General features: G+C 41.8%; 1 protein-coding gene across 1 annotated transcript in view; it reads left to right on the forward strand.

Annotated features, from left to right (window-relative positions):
• Window positions 1–3,684: 3,684 nt before the first annotated feature.
• Window positions 3,685–24,235, forward strand: part of pcgf3 (polycomb group ring finger 3) — a 55,476-nt gene continuing 34,925 nt past the window's right edge. Inside the window, exon 1 of the mRNA XM_071920263.2 lies at window positions 3,685–3,778. The gene's annotated coding sequence lies outside the window, so the exon portion shown is untranslated. The remainder of the gene's footprint in view (window positions 3,779–24,235) is intronic.

Here is a 24,235-nt window from a genome sequence, read left to right on the forward strand (position 1 = left end):
GTGGCCCGGGTTCCGGGATTAAACACCCCCATTCACTTTCATATCACATTTCTGAAAATCTCAGTATAAAGAGTTTTAAGCTTTTTACAGAACTAACCATCCACCAGTAATCATGAACTCATAACAATAGATTCACAAAATATAGGCTATGAAAAACAACAAAAGGCAAGGGCACAAGACTGTGTAGATAATGTTTTTATGAGGGTGTGAACTACTCATCGAACAGTGATACTATAATACTATAAGTGTTACTGATTTTAAATGATTTTTGCCCCTGCACTCACTCTTCCTATCCCTAAAAAAAGATATGTCTGACAGTAAAACCATGGTTTTACTAGCAGCTAACAGCAGCTAGCAACCTATAATCACTGATGCAGGCTGCTAGCCGAGTCGGCTTTGTTACTTTGCAACTTTGCCACTGCTTTCTATGGCAACAGCAACGTCTCAGATTGGTGGGAACATGCTAAAGCTTATGGGTAGTGTGGTATTCTCAGGAATAAAACAACATTTCTTAACACTGAAGTTGAAATCTGATTGACTGATGGCCTCTATAAGAATAGTCGTTTCACAATCTCACAGCTCAAGTACCTTATACCATTAAAACATTATGGCTAATATTTTTTTTTCAAGTTCTGCTTTATTGTCATCTCAGTTGCATAAATCTACATATATTTATCCAAGTTTACATAGACTGTACAGAGTAACACAAAATATAATTTCTCCAGGCTCAGGTGCAACAATAATCAAATTCCCTAAGTGGGAAATTTCAGCTCTATTCTACAAATACGTTGATAATGTATGTGGGGACTAAAATGAATGTTGTTTTGCCCCGTTATTTACCAGGTTTTGTGATGAAAACATTTTGTCAGCAAATCAGAGATGCAACTAGCCACAAGTCATGCTACATCAGATGTATCTCAACATGTCTGATCCTGAATTCTGCACACAGATTACCAACAATAGCAATACCAATGCATTATGGATTAAGTGTGATTCTGACATCAGGCGCTATTATTGCTGGTTCTGGTATACAAACCTGAAACAAAAGTTATTTTCTCCAAAACTCCTCAACACAAAAACATACATTTTAGCTCTGGGTGTTAACAGAGCCTTTGGTTGGTGTGTAATGAGGTCCAACTAAACCGTAGATGTTTTTAAGGGACGAAATTTGCAGCAGAACAGAAAGTCTCATTAACCTTCCAATTAACACCTGTAGATTGAGAGCAGACTGCACCTCCTCAAGATGATGTTTGTGGTAACTGGAAACAGAGACAGAGTGAGAGCTCTTTACTTCTTCAGCCTCTCTGGCTGTACTGAACAGAACACTCCTCCCTTCAACATGACTCTGTCTTAGTGCCTGTTGTGTTCAGCTTTCGGCGGAATTGAAACTTAAATTGAAATTGGTTACTCAACAATAAATATGTATTTCTGTAAGCTCCATAATCCTGTAATTAATTTTACAAATATCACAGCAAAACTCTAAATTATAAAACTAGAAACTGTAATATTCCTGTAGGGATAGGAGATAAAAACATACCATACAGAATGATAAGGTCACTATAAACTCATGATTTTGTACCACTGACACACTATAAGACCCTATAGGAACGTTATAGTGATACCATATGATAACATAAAGTAGAGGAATTCTGGGACATATGACAACATGCCACTCTGGACAGCAGGGTTTGGGGTCAATTCATGAATGAACTCATCAATTCCAATTGAATTGAGGAATGGGAATTTGAATTTGAAGAAACCTACAGGAAACAGAATTGGAATTGAAATTTGAAATTCAGGAAGCTGAATTTAATGAATTCTGTGGAATTCCATATTTTTTTCTTTACCTCATGTCTGAGAATACACATAGTGTTATATATTATCAATAATTAATATCAAGAAACAAAAAATGAAAATGAGTTGAGAATTGATCTTGCATAACATGTAATAGTAATACATACATTTTGATTGAATGTATTTGATTTGTTATTCAATATTGTTATGCAATTCCAGTTCTGTTTCCTTAGAGCTTTATTTGCAAAACATCACAAAGAACATTATTTTTATCCTGAGCCGTAGTAGATTTGTACAGAAGAGGATTAGGGCCAGGGTTAGGGTTAACAATTTATTTGAAAAATTAAAAAATTTATTTGAGTTCTGAGTTTAAAGTCAGAATTCTGAGAGTAAAGTCAGAATTCTAATAATAAAGTCAGAATTCTGAGATTAAAGTCAGAATTCCCCCTCATTAACAGAATTCTGACTTTATTCTCAGAATTCTGACTTTAAACTCAGAACTCAAATACATTTTTCACGTGGCCCTAATCCTCTTCCGTAGGATTCGAAAGCAATATTGTGAAAAATGAATCATATGGGACCTTTAAAAGTTGAAAGAACGCTGCTTCTCTGGGGTATGAACCTGTTTCTTTGCCCTGCTGTGAGACAGGAAGCTGAGCTACTTTTTACTGTTAAATATGCGTCCTGTCTGCTAGAGTAGAAACGTGTCAAACAAGATATTTGCTAGGCGACTCCAGCGCTGTAACATGTTGCATTGTTTATAGTCTGAGGGGAGAAATTATGATAATGAGTAATTTTGTGACTTATGCAAATTGGTAATACTAAGTAGTCACATGTTTATTAGGGTTTATTAACATAATGCTGTATTGCCTTGCTTAGCTGGATAGTAATTATATTTAACAACAGCCAAAGGGCCCAAAAATGATATACTCACTCACACTAAGCCCCGGAACATGCATGTGCACCATATCTCATGATAATTGGTCAACCAATGTCAGAAATATGACTTTTTGCTATTTACACCACCCCCTGTTGGCTAATTTAAAAATGTTTTATAAAACAGGAGAGGCAAATTTGCAGAGAAAGTTAAGCTTTTATGGCAAGTTATGTGACTACAGGTCAACCGGTGTGGGAGAAGACCCTGACCTTTGACCTTTTAAAGCAGTTTCATCAGCTCAAAAAGGATTATATCTGACAGAGAGCTGGAGGACGGCATCTGCTGTCATGCTGCAAAGTTTCATGTCTGTAGTACGAAACATCTCCCGATACAGCTGAGAGACAAGAGCAAACAAATAGATCGACCAATCGATAGATACAGTAGACAGACAGACAGACAGATAGATAGATAGATAGATAGATAGATAGATAGATAGATAGATTGTGAAATACAGTATAGACCCTAACTATTTAAGGTTTGTCTTGACATAAACATGTAAAATAAAAAACTACAGGAATAGTATGTCACAGTATGGTATTTTTTATTTCCTATTGTATCACTATAATATTCACATAACATTTCTATAGGGAGTTGCCATTTTGCTGTAATATTTGTATAGCATCCTCATAATTTTTAACATTATTTCTGTTTTTTGCAAGTGGAGTGACAGCCTAGTTTCGGAATTTCTTTATTTAATTACGATACTCAATATATTATCTTGACTTTCCTCCCGCACACACATTGAAAACAATAAAGTCATCCATGCAGGCCTTTTATTTCCTTAAAATTAATAATGAATGAGACACTCAGTGGAGTCAATACTGAAAATTAGTTGCACTCATTCACATCCCCCCCTTTCCTCCCTTCCTTCCTCCCTCCGTCCCTCCCTCCTCCCCCTGCTGCTCTGCGCATGCCCAGCAGTGCTCCAAGAGTGCTGTTTCGGCCTGTTCCGGGATCGCTCGGGCATTTTCGCCTCTTTGTTTTACTGATAGTGGATTTAACTCGGATTCAACCCAATATCCAGCGGACTGTACTGTTCCCAAACAGGTTAGTTCGCCTAACTTGACTTGTTATTGGCACGGCGCCGCCCTCGGTGTGTCTATCGGTCATTTACGGTCATGATTTGTTTCCCTCCTCCTCATTTTTCGCGTGTGTCTTTCCGCTTGGTGCTATGGGGCATGCTATACGTGTTGTTTTATGTGTCTATGTGCTGGTGTATGGCGGCGCCGGGCCCTGCAGTTGCACACCGGGATGGGGTTTTTTAAGGGAAAAGTGCATTGTAAGGCGGCTTTAACGCTGGCCGTGATGCACACGGGTTCATATACAGGAGAAACGGCTGTGGCAGACGCCTCTTCGGCTGTCTTGTCATAAATAATGCTGTTGTTCCTGTGAGCGGCAGACCAATTCTTCTTTCCCATTGAGCTGGAATGTTCTTGAAAAAAAAAAAAAACCCCGTGGTCCACCATTAGGCTAACCTCTTCCTCCTGGCGTCCAAAGTTCAGCGCGTGTGTATGTGTGTGTGCGTGCGTGCAGATGCATGGGGTTTCGATCAAATCAAAGAGAGGGGTATAGCAGAAAGTTGGTGCATTTTTGTGGAGGGTAGATCTCGCCCCTCGCTAGACTGCAGCAAGCTGTGTGACATTGTGGGGGGATCTGTGGGGAAGGCAAGGCGTGCAGCGAGCAGCCAACAAGTCTGCTCAGTTTTTTGGGGGGTGGGGGGGCTGGAGATGGATCACGTTCAGACAGCATGCAACACGTTTTCCCGTGATGGACAGGACAAAACAGTGCAGCAGTACAGCCTGGCTCGGGGGGGGGGGGGGGGTTGCCCAACTTTTTCATTAAAGACCCCTACATGCATGCACTTTACACCACAGACCCTCATTTTGAGACCATTTTCATGTTTCTGGTGCTGCTGGTGTGGAAACTGAAACCTCTGAATAGTCATTGCACATTCTCTCCCACTGTTTGAGTTCAATTCAGTGCAATAACACTGAAATTAAAGCTGCTCCAGGCACCTTCACATATAGCAGTGAGAGAGGCAGCTGAACTTAAATGCCCTGCCTCATGCGGCGCCTGGTGCCTGATGAAGGTCCTTGACCTAAACGCTGCCTCCTAACAAATTAATTTTTGATGTGCAAGTGCAGACGGTGTGTGGGTGTTTTTTTTTTTCTCTATTTTTGTTCACTTCAAACCCCAGAAAATCCTGTAACGTGTCGTGTTGTCAGTGAGCTGCTCACATCACACACCTGTTTACCGGTCTGTGATGCTTTAAGGAAACCAGAGAGAGGAAAGAGATCTAGCCTAATGTTGGTGAGTCCAGCTTTCTCTGGACGGAGCGCTGCTCACTGCTGTGTAGGAGACAGTTTAAGTTTTGATTTGTCACTTCCTGTGGAGGGAGAAGCGCACCGACCCGACACTATAATTTAATTTGGGCAAATCTACGGCGTCTCAATTAGACGGAATGGGATCTTCTCTGTTGCAGACCCACAATCTGATTTTGGCTCATAAAACAGTTGTATTTCTGCATTAAAACCTTGTGTAGCTTTAAACTGAGCCTCATTTTGCTGCGGCCCCCTGGAAACCCTCTCCAGGCCCCCCTGGTGTCTTTGGACCACAGTTTAGGGGCTCACTGGCCTGACTGATGGTTCTTGGCTGGCTGAATGTTACTTGGCCTTTACCCAGCGGATCCCATATGATATGGCTGTTGCATAAGACAGCACACTAGCCAAGCATCAACTTTCATGTTGGCATTCTGCTTGCTTTGCAGGCAAACTCAGGACATTGCAACTTTTCTAGGCAGCTGGCTCCTGACCGTAAACTGGATAACGTTTAATGAGCTATCATACATTTATAGCAAAATGTCTGCACAGTTGGTGGTGCATAATGAATATGAAAGATGTAGGGGATGTGTATCTTAACCTGTCACATCAAAACATGCATCAGAGCTCTGCAAACAGTGCTGGTGAGGAAATCATGTAGGCTATGTTTATTCATCTCACAGGCTGTCTCTGGTTTAGTCCTGGTGTATCAGAGCAGCACATCCACTCACACCGTCCGACCAATAGAAAGATTCCACATGAACGTGTTGATTGCCTGGTGAGGCCGGGACGGCCCATTTAAACTCTCAAGGGAGTTACAATGCGTATGTGTCACAGCTACAGTCAGAATGTATAGTGTTCGTTCGATTAAAAAGCTGTAGAATATTCAGGAGCGTGATCAGGGTCACACAAAAAAAGCCAGAAAAAAGTCCCATTCATTAGAAATGAAGGGGAGTTGTGCTGGGCAGGTTTTTTTTTTCACTGACCAGAGAAAATTTGCCAGCAACCTTCACCATTTTATCAGTCAAATAGATGTTTTACATTATTGCAGGACCTCCAAATGATGGCTGGTCAGCTGCCAAAGTGGATTCTACAGTAGACGTATTTTGTATATTGAAGCTCCCGTACATTGCTCTTGCAATATGTAGATGGTTATTTATTAAAAGCTGATGTTTCGATCCTATATGGGCCTTCATTGAAACCATAGCAGTGTGTGGGAACTTGGTGTTTTTTCCTACATAGTTGTACTAAGACGATTGGATGTGTGGGTTCCTCTGCTTATCTAAGTTATACAGTAGAAAAATTTACCAGCGTTTGGCCAGTAGCTGACGGTCATTTCCCACCCTGAAATCATATAACCAGAGGAACTGAAAATTCACATCCCTCAGTAATTATATTGACTATTCGTGTCAGGGTGGAGGGGAACCTGTGGCACATTTGTACACATTTAGAGAGTAACATGATATAAGACCAGAAGTCAACGCAGACTGAGACATTTGGACTTGTCTTTATGTCTGGGAAATGAAAATGTTAACCTGCTTGTATTGTTTTGATAATGAAGAAAACTAATTAATTGCGAGGATGTATCCAGGCGTCGCTCCCTTTCTTTTCACCTTAATGGGTACATCCTTAGTCAAAAAAATCTCTAAGGAATCCTGTAGGAAAATCTCATGAGTCTGTCTGAAATGTCCTTTGGAACCAGAGTTGCATATCTTCCCACTGGACAGTCTGATAAAATTGTTGACCTCACAGGACAGTCCAGTAGGATGCTGTCCCTTAAGGACTAGGGCTGCACAATTAGTCAAAAACTAAATTCCAATAGTGACCTAATTGCAAGAAGACGCTCTTTTTTTCTCAGACAGGAAAGTTTCAGACAGTTTCCTAAATGAGGAACTGTGCAGCTGTGGAGAATCCCTGCTCTACAAATCAAGTTACATCATAGAGAAACTGACGAAATTATAAGCACCGCTCTCATTTTTTCCTCCCTCCTCGACACAATGGCATTGAACATTTGATAAGCAGTGAAAAAGAAATTATGTAGAAAAAGTTGTGTCCACAGGTATCGTAAATCATATCACCGCCGCAATATTGTGCAGCCAAAAACAATATTGTACAGCCGTAATAAGGACAATCCCAGTACGATTAGGCCTATAACGTATTAGATTCAGACATACGTCCTTTTGGGTCTTGTTTGATTTTACAAGAAATGTTATGTGTTTTTTTACTCTGTATGCTTAAGTCTGATCCTCTTTTTGTAAAAACATACAGAAATGTTTCTTGGTGGGTTGGAAATGCCGCTGTAACAGAATTTAGACCATGGGACACTAAAACTCTCCATTGAAACCAGTAGTAATGCAATTCTGTGAAGCAGACTTTTACCCCATGGTACACTAAATTTGTCCTTTGAAGCCAGTAGTAATGAAATTCTCCCATGCAGATTTTAACCCCTGGGACACTAAAACTCTCCATTGAAGCAAATAATGAACATCCCTGAAGCACTTTTAGACCATGGGACAGTAGAATTTTCCATCGATGCAAATAGTAGGCCTAATGAAATTCTCTGAAGCAGCATGTAGACCATGGGACACGAAAACTCTCCATTGAAGCAAATAGTAACAAACATCTCTGAAGCACTTGTAGACCATGGGACACTAAAATTCTCCATCGAAGCAAATGGTACGGAAATTCTCTGAAACAGCATTTAGACCATGGGACACTAAAACTCTCCATTGAAGCAAATAGTAACAAACATCTCTGAAGCACTTGTAGACCATGGGACATTAAAATTCTCCATCAAAGCAAATGGTACTGAAATTCTCTGAAGCAGCGTTTAGACCGTGGGACACAAAAATTCTCCATTGAAGCAAATGGCACGGAAATTCTCTGAAGCAGCGTTTAGGCTACACCTTGGGATACTAAAACTCTCAATTTAAACCAGTAGTAATGAAATTCTCTGAAACAGCATTTAGACCATGGGACACTAAAAGTCTCAATTGACACCAATAGCAATGAAATTCTCTGAAGCAGCGTTTAGATCATGGGACACTAAAATTCTCCATTGAAGCTAATAGTACTGAAATTCTCTAAAGCAACACTTACACCATAGATCCCTGCAATTCTCCATTGAAACCAATAGTAATAAAATTCTCAGAAGCAGCGTTTAGACCATGGGACACTAAAATTCTCCATCGAAGCTAATAGTACTGAAATTCTCTAAAGCAACACTTAAACCATGGATCCCTGCAATTCTCCATTGAAACCAATAGTAATGAAATTCTCAGAAGCAGCGTTGAGACCAGAGGACACAACAACTCTCCATTGAAACCTATTTAATAGAAGCAAAGACTCGGTTCTCCAGACAAGAGTCGCGGTCTAGCTCGTTCTTTGCCGCCGGTCCTCGATCCATATCTGTTTTATGTCAACATGCCGAATAACTGGTTCTCAGCAGGTTGTGTAAATGAAGTGGTTTGACTTGCCTCTGTGTTTACATAAAAACTCATTCAGGTGGAGCACACCGGCAGTTAGCCTGTTTTTCACATCCAGCCGGTTACTTTCTCTTTTTTTTAAAGTTTGATGGCCTATAGTTTATGGTGCTTTGTTCAGGCTTGCAGTAAACCTAGATGACATGATCACACACATTGGCAGGTATTTAACCTATTTCCTGAAGTCACTTTCACTGTTGCGTGATACGTTTTGAGACGGCTGTAGAGCGGTGGCTGGCTAATTGATGGGAGCTGGGCCGGCTCCGGACTCGTTTGTTAGCTCAACCAACTTGAGTGAAGACAGGAGTGAATATTGAACGCAGAATGCTGAAAGCTACTCTGAAATGGTTCTTCTATTGGGCTTTCAGGTGATGTAACGTACCCTCTGGCGGCCATATTGGAGGTCTTCAGCTTCTGGCAACAATGGTTGAGAAGAGCTGATTGCATTTCTAAATGTATGACTTGGAATACTGTTACTTTCTGTGCTGTTTTTGACTGAGAACTGATGATTTTGCCACCGACACATCTGATCGATTTTGCATTAAGATTATGTCATCCTGTTAAATAGCTAACCATAGTATCTGGTCAGCTAACCAACACTGTCTTGTTGTTAACACACCTCATTTGCGCTCTAGCTAATGTTATGGCTAGTTAGCTAGCTAACAGTTTGTTCAGGTTAACTGAGCTGACTCTTCTCAAACTACAACAACTGTCTACAACAGACAGTTTACTGTGTCACAGTAACCTACATTTGGAAACAAATCCACCTTATCAGACTATTCACTTACTGATAACATTACTGAATTGACCTACACCCACAGAACAATAACCTTCTTCAGTTATCTCTCTTTTTTTAGCCCAGTTATACTGTATATATTTAGCCATTATTTGCCCACAGACAGCTTATTCGCCAGCGGACCTCCATGATGGCCCCAGCTGTTGGTGCTGGGAGATCTGTGACTGCAAAGTCTCTGTCGCAGGAAATCACCAAAATTGCATTATATCACTCCTGGGCTGCATGCAGTGTTGGGGCCACTTCTGCCCTTCCAAGGAAAAACACAATAACTTCACTTCTGAAAATGTGATGTGGTCAGTTTTATTAGTCAGCTCTGAGTCACACAATTTTCAAAGAGCATACAAATTGTTTGGACAGCAAAAAAAACTATTTTTCTCAGTTTCACACTCTGAATAGTTATTACCTTTTGCCTTTGTAGCGTAGACTTTGTTTTAAGACTAAGAGACCAGTGCAATATTGTATTGTTTAGATTTTTTTGTACATCGGTTACTAGTACTGCCCACTCTTAGCTGATCAGTTGACCAATTCCCAGGGATATTTTCAGGTTGTTGTGGACAGACGGCGCTCAGCTCCTCCTTGCTGCATACGGCACAAAAGGGTAGAGTGGAAAAAGAGAGGTAGATTATCCATATGTGACAAAACGGTTATTAAAACTGTTAATTTGGGAGGGGGGAAATTTGCTGGGAGATGGTTCTCTTATTAGTTCACCTCCACCCCCTTTTGGCAAAAACGGCACAAATTGTTCACTGTCTAGGCCTACGTACTAAATTACAATATTCTAGACAAAGGCCCACTTGAAACAACTAAACAGGGAATATTACAGGTCAGCTTTTATTCGGCGATCTGTCAGCTGTTTGAGTGTTTCTTCAAGATAAAAAGTGTCCGAGGTTCAGCGAAGGTCTGCGTTTGCCGTAACTTCTTCTGAGAATCTGTAATAGAGCGACGCACAAGTGACAGTGCTATTTAGCGTCTTCGTCAGTTTAACGAGCCCAGAAAGCCTTTGTAAATGAATGTTGGTGGGCCAAATGGGGAATTAATTACTTGCTTGCCTTGTACTTGGGCCCAGCTTGTACAGTGAATGGGCAATAACTGTCATTTCTGGGTCTGTGTTCCGCTCACCCTGTCTCGCCTTTTGGCCGAAGCCCACTGTTTGTGGTTACAACTGGAAAAGCAAGAAAGGACTTCCCTGTTGCAAGCCTGTTCACCAACAAACCCACGTTATGGCTCATCGCATCTTCCTTGTTGCAGCAAGTCTCTTCTCCACCGCAGACTATGGGGGTGGGGGGGGGGGGGGGGGGGGGGGGGGGGGGATGCATTCAAATATTTTTTACCAGGCAAGAGAACTTTGACGAATTATCTTTGGTTTAGTCGAAAAATAGACTGATAGATGGATAGCTGCTGAAAATGGTCCTAATTGGCAGCTCTTTAGTGTGTGTGGACTGCAATGTGCAAGCCCAAAAACACTCAGACGGCAGATAATAATGACTTTTAATGCAGTAATTCAATGGATAAGCTAAATTTAGATAAACTGACGAGTATTTGTGTTGTCACCCAGTAAAGGTCTACCCTACCGTTTTGTTTCCTCTCCCACTGCTTTCGAGTGCCGCCCCCCTCCAACCGTCTTTTTTTTGTCCTGTCTGCTTCTATCTCTCCCCCTCTCTCTCTCTCTCTCTTTTTCTGCTGTGGCCATTTAAGGTGAAGAGACCTCCAATGACCTGTATTGGGGGGGGGGGGGTTGCATACAGGACCCTCCAACCCCCCGGGGCCACTGGTGTCATTAGCCAGGAGGTCAGTAGGCCAAGAGCTTTGTAAGAGGGCCACTTGGGCCTGAAGAGTTTTCTCCTAGCGGTCGTGGTTTGCTTCAGTGACAGGTGGAATTCAGAAGTGACAGGTAGACTCTGATTCTAACGCTAGACGCTGATTTCAAGGTGTGATGAGGTGGGTGACGAAAGGCGAGAATCCGCGTTATCCCTATGAGTAAACATCAATATCAACATGACAGTATAAGGACAGTAATAAATAATAATCTGTGATCTTTTCATAAATAAATGTCTATTTTGCTACTCTCTATCGTCAACTGATAACACACAATTGTGATTCAAGCTATATCCAGATCATGAAAGCTTTTCTGTTGTCTGTTCTAAATAGCCGGCGTCTGGTAGCTCTTTCCTGGGAAAAATCCTCTTTAACGTTTCCGGTTTGTTTGGAATAAACAGAAGAAGAAGAACTGGGTAGTTAGCATGAGCAGCGATAGCCACCATGTTTGAACAGGCAAAGAAAAGAGCACCACCTAGAGAAGCTCAAACTGCATCAACAGAAAATCCAAGCTCCGCCCACACTGTTTGATTGACAGATGATTTCTGGAAAGTGCAGTGCAGAAACACCACAGCAGTGAGCGCTGAGCAGCAAAGATGGAGACAGAATCAGAAAGTGAAGGTTTTGCAGATTATTACTTTAATGGCATTCATCAATATAATACTGTAATGACATGTTATGAAAATAACATGGTACTAGGTACTAGATGCATTTTAACATCAATAAATCATTACCACTGTAATTTTGAGACAGTATAATCACCGTGAATAAACAAGACCATTGGTGAGAATCCTGTCAGACTCTATTAGCGTCTGCATTTTCCATGGTGTGGCACTGGTTGGATTCGGCAGTAAATCTGCTGGATTGCTTTATAGCACCAAACAGGAACCGTTTTTACTTCTCATGTTCCAGTTCCACTATTCTTACTCCATAGCTTCAACTGTACGTTAGCTGACCTGGTCAAAATGCATATTGGCTGTTTATAAAGGGTTGTTATCAGCTCTTATCCTTCTTCTTCCTCTTCAAAACAAACACACGCGGACCGAAGCTGGGGAGGGGAGGGGAGGCAAGTAGCAACATCCTCTTTGTGACAGGAAGCATCGGTCTCATGGGGAATGTCGACTTAATTATGAGAACCACAAAATGCTACACCTCGAACCTTTAAACTAATGGGTGGAAGGTTAGTGAAGTAAGCTTTTGACAGGGAGGTTGCTAGTTTGAATCCCTGCACTGCCTTAGAAAAGAGTGGAACATGAAACGCACTTAAGCCCCAACTGCTCCAGTGGCCAGCAGTAAGACTGTGGTTGTACTGGGCAGCTCCCAGATATGAGTGGGTGCTGAAAGAGAATGCATTCCCAGCAGACCCTCCCTGGGTAAATAAAGGTTAAAAGAAATAGACTACACCATGGCCCAATCAGGATAATCAGTGAAGTGAATTTTTACTCTCAAATTCATGAGGAGTGACAAGTGGTGGGCAGAACTTCCCAAAAGTCTTAACATATTTCTTACTGGCTTATTATCAAAATAGAAAGGAATGCAACTCAGGCCTCCTTATACTAAACTTAGTTTTAGAGCTGCACAAGTAGGCTAATTGTGAATAATTGTATATCACAGTTTTAGTTCCCACAATAAAGAGTCATAGCATAAGGCATTATTGAAACATTTAAATTAATTTAATTTAGGACACCTGCTGTAGTTCTGTAGTAAGATGTTGATATAAGATGCAAAAGTGCAATGAAGTCATTTTGTCCTCAAAAAGGTAATAATAGTAAAGTTGCATTTTAGTCATTATTGTGCAGTCCTGGCTGTAACCTCTGGGATCAAATTAATTTACGACTGCTTTAATTGTAGTAGAATTCCATTGGTCAACATCCAAAAAACTAACTTTAAACCACTTAGTCTTACTCAGTAACACAGTCTTGTCTATGACATTTCATACCCATGAAATGAAGTCATGTAGTTAGGAAACACTCTTGAAATTAAGTCATGTAATTAGGAAACACTCTTGAAATGAAGTCATGTAGTTAGGAAACACTCTAGGAACCACTCTTGAAATTAAGTCATGTAGTTAGGAAACACTCTTGAAATTAAGTCATGTAGTTAGGAAACACTCTTGGTTCTTCACTGAACCAGAATGTGGAACTCAGTTACAGCTGATAAAAGCTAATCCTTTTGATTTTTGTCCACCAGACAAACGCTTGTTGCAATCCTAATCATGCTTTTAAACAGATTACTGTGAGCGGGGTGGGGGGGGAAGTGCATTAGGCCTCAGGACATTGTCACGGAGAAGAGAACCCACTGTAAAATCAAACTTCAGGGAATAAGCTCAGTTAATTTAAGTGAGTGTGGGTGTGAGGCAACAAAAATTACCCAGCAACTGGCAGTTTGGAAGCACCCTGCTTTTAGCATCTAGGTTAATGCGACAAGTTTCATGTTCCAGCGACATCTTTGCAGCCGTTCTCATAAGCACATACCTATATTTATTTGTTGGGATTCTCTATTGATCCTGGGGCTGAAATTCTCTTTTTGCTCGCCCCGCCTCACCAGGGAGGTCAGAGGTCAGGTACAGAAGAGTGACCCTGCAGTAGGGCTGAAAGATATTGACAAAAAATCGGTAATTGCGATTATTTGACAGAATATTGCAATTGCTATTTAAACTGCGATTCATATCACAAATTTTTCATCTTATAAACGTTTTAGAACTTTCAAATTGTTTAAAGAAAAGAGATTTTGTAAAAAAAAAAAAAAAAATAGATCGGGTCAGTGTGCAGGATTTACTCATTTTGAGTCTGATGAAAGGTTTTCACCAATACTGTACTCGATTCATGGACCTAAGATTACCTGCAGGTCCATGAAAACACCTTGCTCAGAAATCCATTTTGGACGCCCTTCTCTCTTAAGCAATTCATTTCAGCCTTTTGCAATTTGGAAATTGCAGAAGTTCATATTGCGATTTAGATTTTTCCCCCCCATTAATTGTTCAGCTCTACCCAGCAGCTGGAAGAGATCCAGCGTCTTGCTCAAAGACGAGTGAGGAGGAGGATGAGGAGGAGGAGGAGGAGGAGGAGGAGGAGGAGGAGGAGGAGGAGGAGGAGGAGGAGGAGGAGGAGGAGGAGGAGGAGGAGGGGGGAGTCATGGGGGACGTTTCATTTGAAGGACGGTCTCCCTACTCTCACCCTGCTGCCCTAGTTTAGAGTTTTACACTTGCATTTGAGGGATTTGGCCAATGCTCGTCTTATTCAAAGCAACTTGCAGTCAGTGCAGCAGTAGAATAAGTTCGATTTTCTACCTTGTGTGCAAGGGTCAAAGCCACAGTGTATGGAGTTAAATGTTTGTCAAAATGTGCCATAACCTGATTTTTGCAAATGTTTTGCAAAGCGTGCACTGTTCTCCCCAGACATTTGGCATGGTGCTCAGGCCCCGGAGGTCCGCGAACATGTGGCGGATTTGGTGGAGCTTTTGCATTTCCATTCCTCCTTAAAAAGCCATTTCCTGCATTCTAGGGCCGACAACAACAGATGACACGGGCTGCTGTCTCTCGTGACCTGCGAAACCAGTCACAAGAAATCATATCCAACTGTGTCTCTTCATTTGTTCTTTATTTTTTCGATGTGAACATTCCCATCCTCCCATCCCATTTTTTTTAGAAATATAATGCGGATGTGTGGATATATAAACGAAAAAGAAAAAGAAAACATTCCAGTCGCAGGTGAGGGGGAAATTGTCAGTGAGGGGATCAAAGTGGCGCGCCGTCACTGTCTTTGGGGAGAACCCAGGCGTGGCTGTATATCAACATTTGTGTAAAAAGAAAGAGAAATTACACGAAGAACTCAATTGTACATGTTGCAAAGTACACCTTTTGAAACATTTGTGGACACTTTTATGATCGATATTTGACTCCATAACATTGCCCTTACAATAGATAACAAATACTCCTGTATCCTTGGCAGGGCAGGAAACTTCTCCTCGCCAGTCAGAGTGTGTGGTGGATCCTGAAATCCATCAGCCACTTAACCAGACAAGTGGCTTTTTAGAACAGAGTAAGAGGCCGGTTGGTTACCTGCCAAAGCGGCTGGTAAACTACACAAACGTACCAGCCGCAGCCAAAATGAACCACACATTTGGCTGGTGGTCCCGAGGATGATTATCTAGGATGGAGAGGAGCTGCTTTGCATCCCGACGACATCTATCCAAGATTACACTGTTGCTCCGAAGCCCGGCGTTCAGCTGTGGCTCTCCGCGAATGGCAGTCGGCGGCTCTTGTCTGAGGAAACAACAGCCGCATTCACTCTTCCAAACGGCTTTTATTTAATCCACTCATCTAAAACGAAGTCTAGAGGTCTTTGGTGTAATTGACTCAAGTAAATTTACGTCATCCAGCCTGCTTCTTCATTTAAACGCTATCAGCCTGTAACCTATCACATTAACATACATTCACATAGGAATTTCACATTAGTTTTGCTGTGTTGCAGAATGCTACAGTTTTACCAAAGTATGGACTCTGTAATACCTGTGATACCAAGCAGCCCGAAGTTTCATATGTCCCGAAAGCCTTGTTAGCCTTGTATTTTGGGGCAAAACTGGGGTATCTTGACATCTCTTTTGCATTCAATCAGTTAACAGTCTTGAAAGAAATTGTTCAGTCTATTAGTCAACACAGGGTCGCAATGAATGCCACGATTTCAACTCTTAGAACTTTTATGGCTGGTTTGCTTGTTATTCCCTCGTTTTCCTCCACTAAAATACACCAGTAGTGAGGAGCGCTAACTAGATTTAAAAGTTGACATTTTATTGCAATCAGTGCTGCCTGGTAGATTGCGTATATGCCAAATTTACCAGTGAACACTAATGATTCTGAAAAGGTCTTAAGTAATTGTGTAACAGGTGGGCTATTTATCTTTTCTGACATTAAACTTCCAGATTTCGGGATGAAGCAGATGGAGCGAGATGTTCTCTGACATTCGCAGATAGAAAGCGAGAGCGGCTTGTATCAGGACTGGATTTAAAGCAGACCCGACCACTGCACCGAAGGGCAGTTAAGCTCAGGATAGGTTATCAGTGTTTGGAGCTCCAAATGGCTTTAGCTGATAGCTGATAGATCTGCTGGCTCAACGGCCCTGCTGGTGTCAACAGAGCTTAGAGGGTCAGAGATGCCAAAACATGTTTTTTTGAGATGTTATTGTTGATATCTATCTAGGTGTTGTTTTAGATAGAAGACAATAATACCAGGCGTTACCTCCACATTTAAGTGCATATGTTGAACTGCCGATGTTGTGGGTGCTAAATTGACAATTCTCTCGTTTTCTGGGGTAACCTATAGCCAGTGCATGAAAGCTTTTAGGCCTACATTCGCTGTTCCAAACACCCGGTGTCTGGTAGCTCCTTCCTGGGAAAAATCGTCCAGTGCACAGGAAAAAGATGCGTTTTATGTTTCCACCAGCAGGAATGAACAGAAGAAGAACTGGGTAGTTAGCATGAGCAACTGCATCAACAGAAAATCCAAGCTCCACCCACACTGTTTGATTGACAGGTGATCTGTGGGAAGTGCAGTGCAGAAACACCACAGCAATGAGCGCTGAGCACCAGAGATGGAAACAAAATATGAAAACATCTGCCTCCAAAACGAACTGAAATTAAATAAAAAATGAGGCTGAATTTGCTGCAGTTGGAGTCGTTTGACTTTTACTGTACTGAGAGTGAAGAGCAGGGAGAATCCTCCAGAAAGAAATGTGCTTGATCAGCTATCACTTGATCAGCTATCACTGCATCATCAATACATTGATGATGTACTGCGTAACCAAAGTCAATTCTGTCAGTGTGTACACCAGACAGGCATTGCTAACACTGTACTTATGGACTGTTAAAATACTACAGCTTTTAAAAAACTAAGCCAAAACCAAAACAAAATATTCATAGAAAAATCCAAACTAATCTACAACTATCAAATCATTCTGTAGCAGCGTGACAACTAACTGATATGGAAACCAAATTTGTAAGCTAAAATGAAAAATGAAAGTCTTATCACTGGAATAAGCCAACATGGGACAATGTAATTATTTGAACTCCCTATTTCTTTCAGCAGAGAGAGAGAGAACAACATGTTTCAACTGACTCCGTCGGAGCCTCGATTCCTCGTTTGAAGCTTATCTCTTTTGTCTTGCTGCCGTTTGTGTGGCCAGTGAGTTCGGAGCCTCTGGGTGCTAAGACTGTTTACTCTTTGATATCGTCTCCTTATGTAAGGTTGTGTTTGTGCCTTTGTCTGTCTGCATAGTAGGGCCGCAGCTTGCTAGATAATAACACTGTGTTTGATAAACCAAAGGAGCCGGATAACAAGCCCATTCGGTGACACTAATAGCACATGCCATTTGGTGGAAACATTTATCCAAAACGCCTCACCCTGTCATGAGTGTATACATTTTTAGGACCGTCGGCCCTAGTGGGAATCCCGAACCCTTTTATCCTCTTCCCATGGAGCTATAAACAGGAAGGAACTGCCAACCCTGGTAGCGTTAGTGCCATGCTCTACCCAATTTCCCCTCTCGGATCAATAAGGTTCATCTCATCATGAGCTGCACAGGACTACAAATGAGCTTGATGATGAAGCCGCCGCACAGCCGTTTGTTTGGCCACTGATCTTCTCTCTTCTGGTCTTCTCATTTGCTTCTCTTGTTTTATTACCACACACCTGGGACAAGTCGGTGTTCTGCAAATCTTAGTGTTTGTTTTAAGCTGCTTTCAGGTGTCGCAATGGTGGGGTTTTACTAAGCCAAGACAAACCCAGCTAATGTCAAATAAGATGTCAATAGGGCTGGGCGATATGGTTGAAAAAAATGTCAGGACAATCAGAATTTTATATATTTCATTGAGTTTATGGATGTAAAATCACATCTTAAATAATGAAACTGATGTTCATTGCATTGAACTGCATGGAAATGTTCAGTTTTGTTTGACAGTCTTCAAATAATATCTCTTAAAAAAATCTCCTCATTTTGTCAAGAGTTTTTTTAAGAATATTTGCTTGTTATCATCAATTTAGACAGAAGAATTGTGCATCACAATATCACAGTATCATCATGATATGATTCCACTGAAAGATGATAAACAATAATATTGAATTATTGCCCAGCCCTAGTAGTCAATCACAGAGTAAGTATACTGAAATTGGCTTTTAGATGCTGTTCTTTGACTGTCTAATCTGTCTGATACTCGTTTCATTGAGTAAGTAGAAAACCCCACCCATCAGGTTCTGCAAGTAGGTAAAAAGAAACTCCCCGCTCTGCTTAGTCATGTTTTTATGCGTTAGTTCATCCGAGGACATCAGATCCTGCGATTTCACAGCAGGATAATTCTGGCCTACATAGATATTTCTTTAAGCAGAACTCCCTGAAACAGATTTGGCAGGCGTCATTCCCGTGACCTCGGGCTGTTAACATGAATAAGCCTGTTGTCTTGACAATGAGGAGAATGCTGACTCATAAAATGCTTGTTTCTAGCTTTCACACAGAGAGAGTTGAGTTATATTTTAAGCGTTGACAGTTAGGCTATGAACTGGGAAAATAACATAACAAACCCCTTTGATGGCTTTTTTTTTAAATCCAACACAGCTTAGTGTGCCATGAGTGTATAGATTCAGAGTAAGTGGGAATCAAACCTCTGACCCTGGCAGTGTTAGTGCCTTGCTTTACCCGTTGAGCTACACAGCACCTCAAAGTTTGCTTTTTATCCTTGGAAAATCATCCAAGGTACCGTCAGTATCCAAAAACAACCCCCTGTTTTTCTCAGTGGGATAGTAGAGCTTTTACTCCTGATGAGCATGGAAAGGAAAATAACTTTTTTTTTTTTGGCCAGCGGGTTCCATAGTTGTGGATGGATGGTGTGTTCCAACTACTTTCTCTGTTTGACGAACCTAATTGATTCTTGGCGTAGAAACGAACCTCCAAACGATGGTGCATTACCTGCCAAGTTGACTGGTAGAGCCAGACAAACTTACCAGCTACAACAAAAAGAAAACATAACCGGCATTTGGCTGGTGTCTTATGGTAACTTTCCATCCTGCTGATGAGATCACAGGCTTGAGTCTTGCTTGTCTTGCCTCCTGCCTCTGGGAGAGACTTGCTGACACCCAGCAGTACCCATGTACCCGTCTCCCATATCTCCCTCCGCTGCTTGCTCTAATAAACTCTCAGCTTAAAGTAAAAAAAGAAGAGAAAATCGCTTACTCTATCCTTAGCTCTTCCTAGCAGTTCAGTAACTATCAAACCCGATTTAAAAAAAAAAAATCATGATCAAAAACATTCAAACATGATTAAAAAACACGATCAAAAACTATCAAACACAATCATGTCCCAGGAAAATTTTGTTACATCTATTGTTTTGGTGCTGTGGCTCTGACCCTTGACCTCCTGACAATTGGTTGCTTGTAATGCTGCCAATATAAGAATCAAAGCTTATTCTCCTGTTGCACTCAGTGTCACTCTAGCATAGAGTGACACTAGAGTGACACTGAGTGTCCACCTCCCGATCATCTGAACACCAGGATTTTTTTTGTTTTAGGTTGGATTCTTTCTTCATGTGTTTGACCCGCCAGGCGTATTACACATTAGCTTCACTAACTCTACTATTTGGTTCCACCACCTAAATTGTCACCCACCTCGAAGCTCAATTATTCAAATGTCGGTGCTTGTTGGCAGTGCAGAGGGCCTCCTGGCCTGGTGCAGTCTGCTTCGCTTTGGATCGCGTCTATTGTCTGACTGATTTCCCCAGGCACCGAGTCCTGGCGTGAGGATTGAGGGCCATCAAACAGAATTAAGAGGACAATAACTGTGTGTGTGTGTGTGTGCGCGGATTTCTGTGCATGCATGTGTGCATACCTGCAGTTGTGTGCGTGCAGATTTAAATTTGTGTGTGTAGTTCGTGTGCATTTGTGTCTATTTCTCAAAAGTACGTGCAAGTGTGTGTGTGTAGCAAGTGTGTGTGTATGTGTGTGTGTGTGTGTGTGTTTGAAGCGAATCCAACGCTTCCACAACAAGAAGAGGCCTCTCCTCCTGGCTCCGTCCACTAATACAGGCCTTCAGTGTCCGTCGCTCCAGCTGGCAGCCAATTTATACCAAGGCCAAACACTCCAATACCCACAGGCAGGCCAACAGGGGCTCTTTGTGATGCCAAAGTGTGTGTGTGTGTGTGTGTGTGTGTGTGTGTGTGTGTGTGTGTGTGTGGGTCTGTCTGTGTGTGTGTATGTACTCATCAACTACTTAAACAGTTGTTCAGCTCATGATTGACTGCGTACGCTGTTAATCTGCAGACTTGCTCGGCTTCCTAGGACTCTTATCTGTGTGTGTGTGTGTGTGTGTCTGTCTGTATTGGTTAATCCATGAATTACATTATGTCAGTGGCTGAAGGGCCGCGAATGCATCGGAACCTGGAAAGACTTCTGTCTGGCACACTTGGCAGTAGTGTTGGCACGATACCTGGATTTTGACTTTGACACCAATAAAATTTGATACTACAAACAGGGAAAAACAACAAGCGGTGTCACAGAACAGCTACAAGTTGCGTTGCCACACTTAGACAGAATTGTAGCAACTTTTGTCACAGAGGTTTTGATGTCGGTTGGACGTCCGTCTTTGTTGAAATAGTTCCATGTTTCATTCCTGGCACCAGTTTAGTCAACCGGTTTAGGTGGATTGGGGTCCAGTTCAACTGTGGTGGACTGTTTCACCCTTTTCTTTTTTACTTAAAGATAATTTTTGGGGGGTTTTTGCCTGATAGATGAAAGTGGAGAGAGATTTGAACCCAGGATGTTGCAGTTACATGTGTACACCTTAGCTGAAAATGGGGCGTCCCGGTTTGACTCCAACTGCAGTTCCTTCCTTTTTTTAAATGTATTTTTTTGACATTTTTGCCTGTATTTGACAGTTCAAAGTAGAGATAGACAGGAAAGATTGGGAGGGAGAGGGGGATGACATGTGGCAAAGGTCCCGGGCCAGACCTGAGCCCAGGACGTCGCGTTTTACATGGCATGCGCCCTACACCTCTGAGCCTCCAGGACGCCCCATCCTTCTTTTAACTTTTCTAATCGGCACATTCAGCCCTCTTGGAGGTGACGATGAAATGGAATCCCGGCTTGCAGAACACATTAGATTAAACTATCAAACATTTATAAAATTCAGTATTGTATATTAATGATATCAAAGCAGTATCGGCATTTTGGTTATTGTGACACAGACTGCTACTTGGCATGCTCTTACTAATGTGCAGCAGTGACACCTGATATGCTGAGTCAGCTCAGCTCGGGGGGTCAAGTTGGGGCCTTCGGTGGGCCGGTGACCTCTCGCACCCAAACGGTCACACCACTGAAACCCTTACCTACTCCTGCGCTGCTATTTCTGTCGTTTAAAGATGAGCTCTGCAACACACAGCGACACTCTGCCCTCAGACTCTTATGTAAGAGCGCCGAAAAGTGCCCGTCAGCACTCAAATGATTTATATTTTAGGCATTTAGCTTATCCTCTTATCTAGAGTGACTTACAATGAGTGCACCAGTAGAATGAGCTTCAATTTCTAGATCATCATCACCATCATCACAGGCAGACAGTAGTGAGGAGTGCAAGGATAAGAGCCATAGTGTCTGGACAGTTTCGCTGTGGCCATAGAATAATCATGTAAGAGAGAAGTGCTGGGAAAGAAATGCGTTTCAAATGGATTTCAAAAACGCATTTGGCTGTGTCTAGTATTCTTTTGAGCTTTGGACATGTGTTAGGTCAGGTTCAGCTATTCTCGGTGAATCACTCCAAGCCTATTGGCAGTATAGTCCCACTAGTGAGCTAATACCATAATCTGTTTCAGCTTATTATGATCAGCGTAGTGGTAGGTGGTATAGGATACACCGGTAGAAATCTTTGCTACGGTGTAGATTTGCCCGTACTGTTTCTTGGGCCAGAAAGGCTGGAGGTGAAGAGTCTTTGGTTGCTAGAGCTGCAACGATTAATCGATTAATCGATTAATCGATTAGTTGTCAACTATTAAACTAATCGCCAACTATTTTGATAATCGATTAATCGGTTTGAGTAATTTTTTAAGAAAAATAAGTCAAAATTCTCTGATTCCAGCTTCTTAAATGTGAATATTTTCTGGTTTCTTTACTCCTCTATGACAGTAAACTGAATATCTTTGGGTTGTGGACAAAACGAGACATTTGAGGACGTCATCTTGGGCTTTGGGAAACACTGATCGACATTTTTCACCATTTTCTGACATTTTATAGACCAAACAACTAATCGATTAATCGAGAAAATAACCGACAGATTAATCGACAATGAAAATAATCGTTAGTTGCAGCCCTATTGGTTGCAGACGTATTTACCTTCTACAGACTTCAACGTCAAGCAGCTTGTCATTAGTCGCGTTGCTTTAATCAACCAAAACATGAGCCATAAACAGGATGCAGCAAACAACTGTGTCTGCATGTGCTGATGTTTCTGTGGTTGTAGAAGATGATTGGACTCACAGTGACTGGTTTCTCAAGTGGCTGGCGGTGTGAGCGCAGAGTTTGTCATTGAGGTTGTGGGAAACAGTTGCTGCTAGACAGGTTTCTGTAGGAGGATGTGTGATGCACGCTCCGTCCCATAGTGAATCACTATAGCATGAAAAAAGGCAATCGGAGTGGGAACACATCCACATGCCATCTGGTACACTTTCCACCGACACTCTTTGCTTCATATCAGGAGTATTTTCCAGCATCTTAGGGCTGCATGCCACACTGTGTGAATGCACATAGTGATGGATATGCTTTTTTGTGTACTGTATGTGGACTCATGTGTGTAGTTTACTGACACCTTGTGCCACTATGTACTTGCATTGCTGTGGCACTTGTTAATATGTCGTTGCACCACTGTCACGATACATTCCTGTGCGTTTATTGAATTTGGTGAACAATATTATTCATATTATGATACAGGGAAGGAAACTCAGAAACGGGGGAAAGCAATGAACCCAGTAATCTCCAAATAGAAATGGATGGGAGTTGTGCAGGGCAAAAAAACTAACTTTTATGTCCACAGTGGCCTGGTAAACCACAGCCAATGAGGTTTCTAGATTAGAACAGGATCTCCAGTAGAGCCACAGACAACATGTACCAGCATTTTGTATGGAGCTTATCGATGGCAAAGTGGAAATGATGTATTGGTCTAGGTGGTTCTAGCAGATATATAGTATAAATAAAAAAAAAAGGCTAGACCAGACAAGTTGTTGCCTCTTCCTCCCTGACAAAACTAAGAAGTGGCTTAGGGCTGGGCGATGTACCGAAAATTTACCAAAACCGACACTGGCACTCTCTCACTGACCAAATGTTCTCCATGTCGGTCTGTTGCTTCAGTCAAACTGAGAGTCATGCTTCAAAATAGCATGGCTAGTGTAGAATCAGCTGTGTCAAGACAAACAGAGAAGGACATAATAAGTAAAGTGGTTTTACCTTCAAAATAAAAGCATACTTTTTATATTTATTTATTTTTTAATATACGCTAATGGTGAATGTAGTACTTCTGCTCCGGGGTTAGAAAATTAAACAAATTACAGTTTCATTTATCATTATCAAGGTAAATGTGACAGTATATACTGATATGAATCTGAGGCCGTATCGCCCAGCCCTAAAATGGCTTATATCTGTGTGGTGCTCTGTATGCTATATGGCGTTCTTTTTTTCCTCCGTTTACACCATAATTCAAACACCCTACCACAGCACAGACGTGTGGTTTCACTGTCCATCCTTAGTTTTGGTAGTAGCGTGCCATTATGTCTGCCTCTTTTGCATTGCAGAGGGAAATTTTGCTAAACTATGCCGTTGTTTTAATTTCCTTTCTTCTGTAACAGTAAATGTTAATGTTCTTGCTGTGTTGGTGCACCACTGATGAATGAATAGAGGACACCATGTACTCACCGCCCCCCACTGGATGTAGGGTAACTTTTACAGCTACTTTTACAGCTTTCACATGACCAGCGGCCTGAAATGAACCCACAGTGGCAGGTTCTTTTTGAATGACGTCCCCGGTGTTATTCCTGTATTCACCCAGCAGCATCAACACGACCACCACTGCTA

The sequence above is a fragment of the Centroberyx gerrardi genome, chromosome 16, assembly GCF_048128805.1.
Source record: "Centroberyx gerrardi isolate f3 chromosome 16, fCenGer3.hap1.cur.20231027, whole genome shotgun sequence".
Taxonomy (NCBI): domain Eukaryota; kingdom Metazoa; phylum Chordata; class Actinopteri; order Beryciformes; family Berycidae; genus Centroberyx; species Centroberyx gerrardi.